Below are 10,915 nucleotides of genomic sequence, written 5' to 3' on the forward strand. Positions count from 1 at the left end.
TATGTTACAGGATAGGAAGTACGAGTGCTACGAGAAAAGTTACGACATCTTAGGATCTTAGAAACTAGATTATCACAGATATAGATATAAAACTAGTAACTAAATCTAAAACATTTGAACTATACAAGACGATACAATATAAAAAACAGGCTATTGATCGCCAACAACTGAAGACATGACGTTGCCTGAAATGTTCATTACCTTTTTAGTGGTTATATCTAGTGGTTGGAAAACTATTAAACCGCGTTTCCTCCTTAAGTAGACGATGCGTGCGTTTTATGATTGAACCTTCAGACGATTTGAAAGTATTTGTCACTTCATGGCATTTTGTTTCATGTGTATCCTGCGTTCCTGAAGTTTGCTTTCACACAGTTTGGTCAATGCTTGCAAGTTCAGTATGTTTTATCCTGCACTGTACTTGCTTCGAATTAGTCTACCTAGCAAGAACACAATGTTACAATGTTAAGGAAACATGTACCTACAAGCTTGGTAATAAAAGGACATGACTGGTTTTCTGTGTGTGTTTGTAGTATATACAATGGGGTTCTGGATCACTTTCAACAAAAGCCTCTGCAAAGCCTTATTTGGTAAATAAGGCTTTTGTCGGGCCCTTAGCTCTTGCTACCATTTCCCCTACTATGAAAAAGTTTGGGCCGATAGCGGTTCTGGATCACTTTCAACCAAAGCCTCTGCAAAGCCTTATTTCACAAGTAAGGCTTTGGTCGGACTTAGCTCTTGCTACCATTACCCCTACTACAAAAGTTGGGGGATGCGAACGCACCTCCTAGCCGCGCTACTGGGGGCATGGCTGGAGTAATGGGACACCGCTATGCTGGAGGTAACACTGTACCGTACGGTACGATCAATAATTCTTCTCTCACAAACCCCCTACCTGGCCCATCCCTCAAGTAGTACAAGTTAGGCTCGTCTGCTTTGATGTCCACTTTATCTATGTTGTAAGTTTTGACTGACCATATAGGATCGGTGGCTCGCTTACGGCTATCACCCTCGTGTTCCCCCGGCTGGTATAGATACCTCACTAGGGCCCTATCTGGTATCTGTTTCTCCTTCCCACGCAATGGAGCAGCCGACTCTGCAACTATTGATTTTAGTTTGATAGCGTCTGCGGTTTCTTATCAGTGAGCGGGTGACTTCATGGTTGATTGCCGACACCACCTTGGGTAACCTCGCGACCCATTCAGTCGATCGTTTTCCGGGGTTGCCATCTCCTAGCATACTGATGCCCGAATAAGCGCTCAGCCAAAGTCCTATTAAATCTCTCAACTATGGCGGCTGCGATGGGCTCCAGCCGTGCCACGCCTGACCTTTGTATCGTGTTTGGCTAGCAGTTGTGACACGGCACCCATGAACTCCGTCCGGGGTCAACTTGCAGCTCTGTTGGCCACGTCAGCGGACTCGCGTTTGTATATGCGTTCGAATCCTCTGGCTACCTGGGCCGAATCTTTCGCGGTCAAGGGTTCGGCTTCCTTGTAGCGACTGGCCACATCCACGACTGTTAAGGCATACTTGTACCTCTTGTCGTGGGGTAGGAACAGTAGGTCTGCCTGGTGAACGCTATTAGGTATGTTAATACCGAACCTCCTTCTAGGCACGTAGCGTGGTGCCGGCAAATAGATCTGCCACAGGGCTTGTTTTTCAAGCCACGCTTTGGCCTCCTCCGGGGGTACTCGCGCCATTTTAGCCAGCTTATCTACAGCGCTAGCTCCTTTCCAGTACCCACGCGGGCTGTAGTAAATAGCCTCAAACTTTCTCTGGTTCCGTGACATGTTCAATTTTCTCATGTCCATACGCGTACGTGTTTATCCCATCAATAGCTATCCAACGTTTAGTGTCCATAGGCGACAGGGACGTCTTGTTTATAGTCAGTCCGTATATCTTATGGCCATCACTTCTAAGTGTGTTCATTTTATGCCTAAAGGTACGGGTCTTGAACAGGGCTTCCTTGAATCTGGCGTGTTTGATGTGTTGTTTCACCACATACTTCTTAACACCCTTAGCCTTCCGGATTTCACCATTGTCGGCCTTCAGTATGGAGTACATCTTAGGCCTCAACCCTATGTACTCGGCTATGGGCGTGCCAGCACACTCATCCTTCATCTTACCTAGGACCTTTTTATTTACCGTACTGTGTATGGCATGGTCCTTAGGGTAGTCGCTGGTGTCATACAAATCGAGGTGTTTTTCATGTCCTCGTACGTCCTCGGTTCGAATCTCCATCAGCAGGGAATCCGTGTCAGTGTACAGAACTTCACACCTGTCGTCGTACTGTTTCTTAAGCTCGTTGTAGTAAAAGTCGTACATCAGGTGTTTGGATAAATCGAGGATGCTCATCCCCCGTAAACAGGCGGTTGAATTTTATGTGGCTTTTCTTCATGTGTAGGGCAACTAGGTCATCGGTGAATATTTTGCTACGGTTGAATGCGGACTGGCTATCAGTCTCCTGAGCTTGTCTTCCTCATTCGACCGAACCAGCTTCCGCGGTCACGCGTTTCCTCAGGTTCTCCATAGTCTTACCAAACACCGAGTTGTTCATGAGCTTGTAGAGATTTTTCTCAAAGTCACTGGTGGCAAGCTTTCGGAGGTCTGTGTTCATTCTGATGTAAGGCTCCATCCAGGGGCTCTGGGTGAACACGAGCACCCTGTGTATTTTGGTCAGCCTCATACCCAACGACAGGTACAGCTGTAGGTTGCGATAGTGAACGATGTACTTGGTCTTATTCATTAAGTTGGGCACGAGTTTTCAACGTCTGTCACCGCCCACCTAACAAGTTATGTTGGTACTCAGACATCCAGTCTGGGTTAACCCTCATACGTTCGGGGGCCAGGGGGTAGCTGTTGTGTGATGTGTGTAATGCCTTGGGGTATTCCAAGTCAACCTCGAGGATATAACCTTTATTCGAATCTGGTGCGATGCTCATAACATCGACCTCCTGTGACGCCCATTCGAACCCCCCTGTGGGTAGATACTGGCTCATGGCCCAGCCATACAGGTTGTTGGCGTCGAGGTAGAGAATGTGATTGGTTGGCTTGCTAGGGTCGTAGCCCTTAACGTATTGATTATTTGCTTTCGGCGTATCGCTTGGTTGCCATGGAGATCCCACCTCGCAAGCCTTTCTCAATGAATAGGTGCATGTCATAATCTGTAAGCAATTCCAACTTAACTCCGGTCTTTTTAAGCAAGGCATCCCACGACAGACCTGGGCTGGTGTAATACCATGCGGGGTCGAGTTTATACTGCTTGAAACATGTCCGCCTAAACGTCTCAAACACGTCGGCTAACAGCAGTACATCTGTCCTCAAGTACAGGTCGTGATAATCCCCCAGGTTCTTACAACCTAGTTTATTCCATACGTTAATCGCGTGCGAGTAATCGTCTTGGGATATTTCCGAGTCTGTCAGATTGCTGTAAAATTCTCTGATGGGGGGTAGTCTGGTCTCGGTGAACTTGACCCAACTATCCATGTACTCATAGGGGTACACACCCTTCCTCATAAGCAGGGGTCTAGTCTCGGCGTCTGTGTATCGGTCGGTGATAGGGAAGGTATCGTTGGCCTTGACCAGACTGTCTAATGAAGACAATAGAAATTGTACTGAATCTATGAACCTAAGGCCGTTTAAGCTGAAGGAGATGTATCTCTCCATGTTGTTGGGGATGCACGTTATATTACCATCGATTTTCGCGATGGCCTGCATGATTAAGTGAGAGTCGTACCCTCTCAAGTTGTGAAAGACAACGGGGATGTTTATTGTCTTAGGGTTGATTCTAAGCTTGAGGTTACACGTGCTGTGAGCCGCGCCTCTATACTTACCGGTTACGTGGCAGTGATCTCTCACCGAATCACCATTCAGTGGTGAGTCACACACGTGACAGTTAGTGCTACAGGCGTGAGCTAGCCTGTCGGCTCGGGTCATACGCATGGGGGCGACTCTATACAGTGCATTCCTAATAATTTTTTCTTCCTCCTGCAAACACTTTAGAAACCTTTCAGCCGCGTCAGGGCCCCTATACACTACGGGGCTTTCGTTTCCCCATCACAACGGACGACAATGTATCCAAACCCACAGGCTTCATGCTCCTGTGTTTTGAGTGTGGTGGGGGTACCCCCAACAGCCTCAACTGTTGGGGTATCCCCAACAACTGGTTTAACCAAGGCTTCAAAGTCGGCGTATATGATATAAGGCACAGACATTTGGTTCTTGTGGTTACCGAATTTTAGGATATTGTCACCTTCTTTAGGCATGTCGACTCGTATAGCCGTCTGCCCCACACCTTGGCAATCCTCGGTGGGATTCTAATAAATCAGCTCGTGTGAAGCCATGTAGGCACCGTTAAGCAGAAGTGGGTCTTTTCTCTGTGTGCCGATTGGTCATACAACAGCCTGCTAAAGTGTTTTATCCAAGCGTAGTGGTACTTGTCACCTCGCTGGATCATGAATATATTGATAACACGAGGGGTTCCCCCTTGGGGTTTCCCCACCACTGGGCTGACCCTGTGCACTATTGTTGTGTTACCTTCGTGCCCAAAGACATTTATAGCTAGATTATTCTGTTTTTCTATTTTAGTTATCTGGGATATGGGGGTGGGTTCATCTATACCATCCCAGTTGAGCCCATCGTCTTGGGGATAACTAGAAGGCCTGTTCGAATTAGTGTCAGCTGGAAACAAGGCTGACCTGATAGCTAACCTCAAGCAATCGTCTCCTCTATTCCTGACGTTGACTATGGCATGTTTTTTCCTATAGTAGGGAGGCAAGTCTAGGTATGACCCGCCTCTGAACGGCACGTAGTTAGCTATGTCTAGATAGACATTATCGATTTTATCTACAGTCCACCCGGACCCCAAGTGTGTGTAGCGTTCTAGGTATTCTCTTATCTGCTGAAAACTAGTATCGATTGATGCGTCAATGGTCTCTATATGGGTCACGACCTCTTGTTTACCCGGAGTAAGGCTGAACGTACTCAGTGACACCTCCCCCCACCTGCTTATCGAGTGACATTTTAACTGTGATTTGAAATTTGATACTTCCTAGACTGGTTAGTTCCTGGTTGACCTTATCAGCTATCAGAGGTTTGATATCTGCGATATCTATGTTCCTATCAACATGCATACGCCAGCCTCTCAAATAGTTGCCTACAGCACGCTCAGTGCGCACGAACTGTAGGTCGACAGCTCTATTCTGTCGTAATAGTTCTACAAGCTGTGGTTTCCTCATACGGGAATATCCCCCTAACCCCAAATCCGTGCCTCGGTTTTCAATTGTTTTACAGTGGGAGGTTTTGCTCACGGGGGCATGTGATAACAATGCGATTAACCGGCTCTCCCCAGGTTTGAATAACCCGTGAATCAAGCTGTTTTGCTTGAGCTTTTAATTCTTTTACCGTAGGAGGGGCTTCTAAACCTAGTAATCTCAACAATGCTGGTTTTAAGCATGCGAGAATACCCGATCCGCCTCTCTGTCTTGCGATTTGTTTGAGCTCGCGTATAGTCGTCATAGTTGCGTACACACCTAAGAGAACCAATGTCTAATTGGGTCACAGTAAAGGTAAAAATCAAGATACACCTTATCGATTATTCCCTCAACCCACCGGAATATGCGCAGCATAGTAGGGTGTTTTGTATTACTTGCAGCGAGTCCCCAACAAGTATATCTATATCCCCATGCACATCTACTCGCCCACCATCAAAGTAATTCCAAGTGTGCCCAGCCCATGGCACATCAAACCCTACTTTTACCATGATTGTAAAGCAGAGCACCCTTATATATACTTCACTAATAATCATGGGTTTGAGGACACTGATATCTATACTTTTCCCCACATCCATCTGCCAGCTGCTCAGGCAACCTTCCCTGGGCTCAATTTCCACAAACATAGCTATACGTAGGTGTGTATAATCTCTAATTGGGACACTACACTGCTATCTTGAGAAGTCGCCTACGTTCTTTTATGTAGGGCTTTTTATTCTCGTAGATGAGGTGATGTCTGACTACGTTAAGCCCGTGAGCTTTACATAGACAGTAGTGCCCTTTAACCCCTATACCGCACACAGAACACACGTAGTTAGGGCTTCCCATGTGGAAACAACAGTACCCTGAGTCCTGCATTTCCTACCACAGGCCTCGGTCTTCCCCATAAGTATGTATTCGCATCGGTATGGAGCAGGTCTCATGTTTAGCATACTTATATGGGTATTTAGTCTAATTGTTTACGCAACCAATGCAGTCGCTGCTATACCCAGCTATGAAGCCCAGTTCACGGTCCATTTGCCCTTGGATGGTGTGTAGTACTGAGCGAGTGTGGGTTTATTGAGTGGTTGCAACCGTTTACCAGTTAATAAGTAGTATTCTTTAAGCTGCGTCGTCAACATCGTGGAATGTTTGAGCGGCATGGTTTTCACGCCTGAGTTGTTCGTTAATGTAATCGATCCTCTGGAGGCGTTTTTAGCGTACTCGGATTGGGCAGCCTGTAATTTCTCAATAGCGAGATTATGCGCTTTCTTTCTTCCTGTATTTCAGCCGCGTGTGACTCTCGTAGTTTCGAGAGAGAGGAAATTACTCCCGGAAAATGCCAGGGCATTCACTAACGCCCACCGACCATCATAGCTATCGTGGCCATCTTTACTTCATAATATTTTCAGGTAGTATCCCTTGTTTTACTAGGATGTCTTTTGTAGCCATCGCCATACCAAGGTTCATTATGAGCATACCCATATCCTGCAGGTTGAAATCTAGCTTGATAGTTGGTTGTTTAAGCACCATTTTGGTCAACCCGGCGTATCCTACGGCTAGACTGGCGACCACTGTGGCGTGGTATGCGTCGTTGACGAACGTTTTCCCCTCAGACATTATGTATATGATATAAAATATTAAATTATAACATGATATGCGGGTCGACCTCTAATTGGGGGACCGGATCACCGGAATCCTTGGGACCCTCACTGGGATTCCTGTGTGGGTTTCCCTCACTGTGTCGTTTATATAGCCACGAGATAGCCACGGCTGCAGTTACGCCTACAACCAACAAGAGACGCTCCGGGTGAGTCACCCTGATAATTTTATGTTGGTTACACCACCGTTTTTTACCGGCAGCTACTCTCTTAGGATTCTTCTGCCTGGTTACTGTGGGTTCCCCCAACTTTGGGGTTTCCGCCAGTTGTGGGGTCTCCTCGGGAGGGTTCACCTCCAGTTGGGGTTTCCCCAACGTGGGAGGGTTCACCTCCCTGGGGGTTTCCTCCAGGTGTGGTGTCTCCTGTGCATCCATCTATACTATTATTATTATTTTTCCTCTCAAATTGGCAATGCTTTGCCGTAATAATCGCCGCCGTCACCGGGGCTAACAACATACCATATTTGTGGTACAGCTCGCAGCTAATAGAGCTCAAGGCGTGTTCGATAAAAGGGTCTTTCTCGAGGTCTTCCCACAGGTAAAGTCGACGCTCTGGGGGAATGGGAAGGAAGTATGACGCAATACCAGTGTATATCTGGGTCATAGCCGATCCTATTGTCTTTGTCATTTCTGCTCCGAGCCGGGACTCGTATCTAGCGTACAGCTTATCGATTTCTTCGGCTGACATTTTGTGAATTTTATCTGGAGTGTACTCCCCAAAGTAATGTTTGGCTTTGCCACCAACAGCCAACGCCACCAGTTTCTCTCGCTTATCATCATCCACCTTGGGGTACCAACAATTGTTCGAGCAATTCCTCACACTCCATCTTATAATGTAACAAGTAAGTTTTAGTTTTAACAATATAATACCCGATGCAGGCAAAACACAGGGAAATGAAGGTTAAGTTGCACACGACGAACACTTCAAATACCATAGCTATAACTAAATGCTAAGCATTATACTAAGCATTTGCTAAGCTTTGCTAAGCATTGCTAAGCTTTGCTAAGCATTGCTAAGCTTTGCTAAGCTAAAACACCCTATAGGCTACTGGTTGGTCGGTCTTGAGCACGAGCTTAGCGTGTTTAGTTTCAGCGAGCTGTTTCTTCACCCGTTCCCGTTCTAATTTGCTCATCACATCGTTCTCTCTCAAACACTCCTCGAACGAATCCCTGTCCTTGCAGTGAAATAAGGCCACCCATCGCGTCTGCTCCCTGAGGTCTTTCAACACCGAGTTGAACTTCTGCGTTAGTACCCAGGCGGCTGTGATTTGCGTGCCGGCGGAGAAGGCCAGATGCGATAGCATGTCTCTCTTTTTGTTATCTCGCGATTAAGCTGCAGTCGTCCAGTATGAACAGTGTAGACTCCCCTTTAAATTTCTCGTGAAGAGCTTTCAACCAGTCCTGCAGGCGTGTTCCCGGGTCGACTTTGTGTGCGTCGGGTCCGTCATCACCAAAGGTCTTTCCGTGTACGTTTTATTCATGCTCAGAGTAGGGCACATGATAGCGATGTTATCAAACACATCCTTGTAGTAACCCTCCAACATATCCAACACGAAAACGGTCTTCCCACAGCCAGTCTGCCCGCACACTATGGCGCAGTGTGGGGTCGCGGGGGTAACAATAGCTTGCTGGCAGGCAATGGCTTGCTGGCAGGCAAATCAGTAGATGATGGCTTGCACGAATCTCCCATTGTCTATATTAAGTTGCGGCGTCCATAATAGCGTACAGATATAATTTCAACTTACCAGCGGGTTGAGCCTTCTTGGTAATCTGGATAGTAATCCCTCGCTGCCATTGTCTATCGCGGCGACCGCTACCGTGTAGTTTATCGTCATCTGTGGATCGCATGTCCAACCATAGGGCGTACTTGGTGGTCAGGTATTCACCGATCTTCACGGAGGATAGGTCAGGTCCTTGGTTATGTGGTGTTGTTTGGCTGGTAGCTTTTTATCTCATCCCACTGCTGGTATGGCCTCATACCATGACTGAACAGCTGGTTGGGCACGCCCTCGATGGTCACTTCCACCTTTTCAATCTCGGGGTTGAAAAACTTCGCTGTCCCTCGGGCGGCTCGTAATCCTCCACTGGGACGACCAGGATGCCTTTCATCGATCGGCGCCCGGCGCGTTCAGGTTGATATTCCACACAGTGTGGCTCTTATCTCGCACGACTGATCTATGCCTCAGTATGCGGTCGTACAGGATGGCCATCTTCCCAGAGTACTGGCTTCGAACCTGCCTGGCCAGCTCTGGGCTAGTGACCATGTCGAACTCCAGAGATGTTGTCTATGGCGTAACTGGCCTCATCACCGTTCGGCGTCACGCACTACTTTGCTGTAGTCGTTAAGCGTTAGCTTCGTATTCAAGCCTATCACCCAGCGGCCTGGTAAAAGCGGCGTGCCCGTGAGCAACTTCGAAGTCGGCGTACGCGCAGAACCGGTTCCATGATGCGGCAGGCGATGGCCTTTTCACCGTCCGTGATCTTGTCTAGCTGGTCTTGCGTGAAGGCATACCCTATGCGCGACCTGGTCGATTTGCTGATACCCTGGTACCGTCATTGACACGTTCTCCCTCGCTTTTCCAGAGATCCCCGTAGCAGTGAAACACGTCGCTGTCGTCGATGCTCAGCACCTCGTTACCGCTGATCTTGATGGTGGTTTTCTTGATGATGGCTCGACCTACGTTCCGCACTAGCTCACGTTTGTCGTTGGTGGAGGTCAACGTGAGGTTGAACGCCAGTCGAACCGTGCCTGGTACAATGAGGTCATTCTCGCCAAGGTTTGGGAATCTAACCAGCAGAGTTTGATTCTGGTCTATCTTGCTGGGATTGTTGGTGATGGTCACCGACTGGCGCACGGCTCTGGCGCCTAGAGGCTCTCTTGATCTTCTGAAAGGATCTAGTTTTCTACCGTACATTGTTATATAAATGAAATATATTTTAATACTAAATAATGGCAGAGTACATACCTATGGATGATATGTGGGATGATAGTGCCCAGGCATTCGAGGATGACACCTCATTCACTACCCCTTAAGTACTGAACTTGTACAGCCTGCTGTCGACGATTATTACAAGCGCAGTTGAAAATAGAACAACATCAAGCCGTTGGGAAGGGACTATGCCAAGTTTACCGTCGATAAGAAGGGCGCGCTGCGATTGAAGGCTCACCCGGAGGTCGATCATGAATAAAAGAGGCGGGAAGCCGTATGCTTTGTCAACACTCACCAGTCGCCATGGGGTCAGCTGATCCGTGATGAACTAGGCTTCATAGATTACGGTGGTAGCGGCCAAAGCTTCCCCGAAGGGCGTCCAAGATCTGCAAGCAGCCAGGGCCAATACTGGGGATGCTAAAGAAGCGTCGGACAGTATCGAAAAACTATTGACCACGTACCATGACAAACCCTTGCGGGTCTCGAATTTCCCCTGAGGGAACTGCGCGAGGCCTAGGCGAAAACAAAGAAACATATGCGCGGAGAACTTCGTGAACAACATGGGAAACTTAATGAAATCGATGAGCACATCGCTCGCGAGAAAATAAAACTCACCGAAGCGGATGGTGATATGAAGCGTCGTATCGAGGAGAGAATAAAAACTTGGAAGGCGAGAGGCGGACTCGGTTGGAATCCGCTTCCTCTAACGGGGAAGCGCTCGATCACAGATCAGTAGAGTCACGGGGAAACCATCGATCGAGTCCTAAATGAAGACACCTGCGCTAGCTGACAGGATTCGGATACTGTTCGGGAGCAAGGCATCACCATCGCCAGCATTCTGACTGCATTGGGCTTCATCATATCAACCCTGGTGGTGTCACTGAGTGGGGGCCCACCTGCCGGCGGTGGCGGCACACCACCACCACAGGTGGTGTTAAAGAGTGGATTAAAAACTCGGGGAGGCCCTGGCTAAACTGGCTGGTAAGGCTGCGAAGCCCTACCCGGCATCCTGGGTAGCATCGTCTCGTGGCTGCTGGGTGCTCTGGCTAAAACTGCCACGTGGCTTAGTCAAAACCTGT

Source organism: Haliotis rubra, unplaced genomic scaffold (genome assembly GCF_003918875.1).
Source record: "Haliotis rubra isolate DU_JTF1 unplaced genomic scaffold, ASM391887v1 Scf1605, whole genome shotgun sequence".
Lineage (NCBI taxonomy): Eukaryota > Metazoa > Mollusca > Gastropoda > Lepetellida > Haliotidae > Haliotis > Haliotis rubra.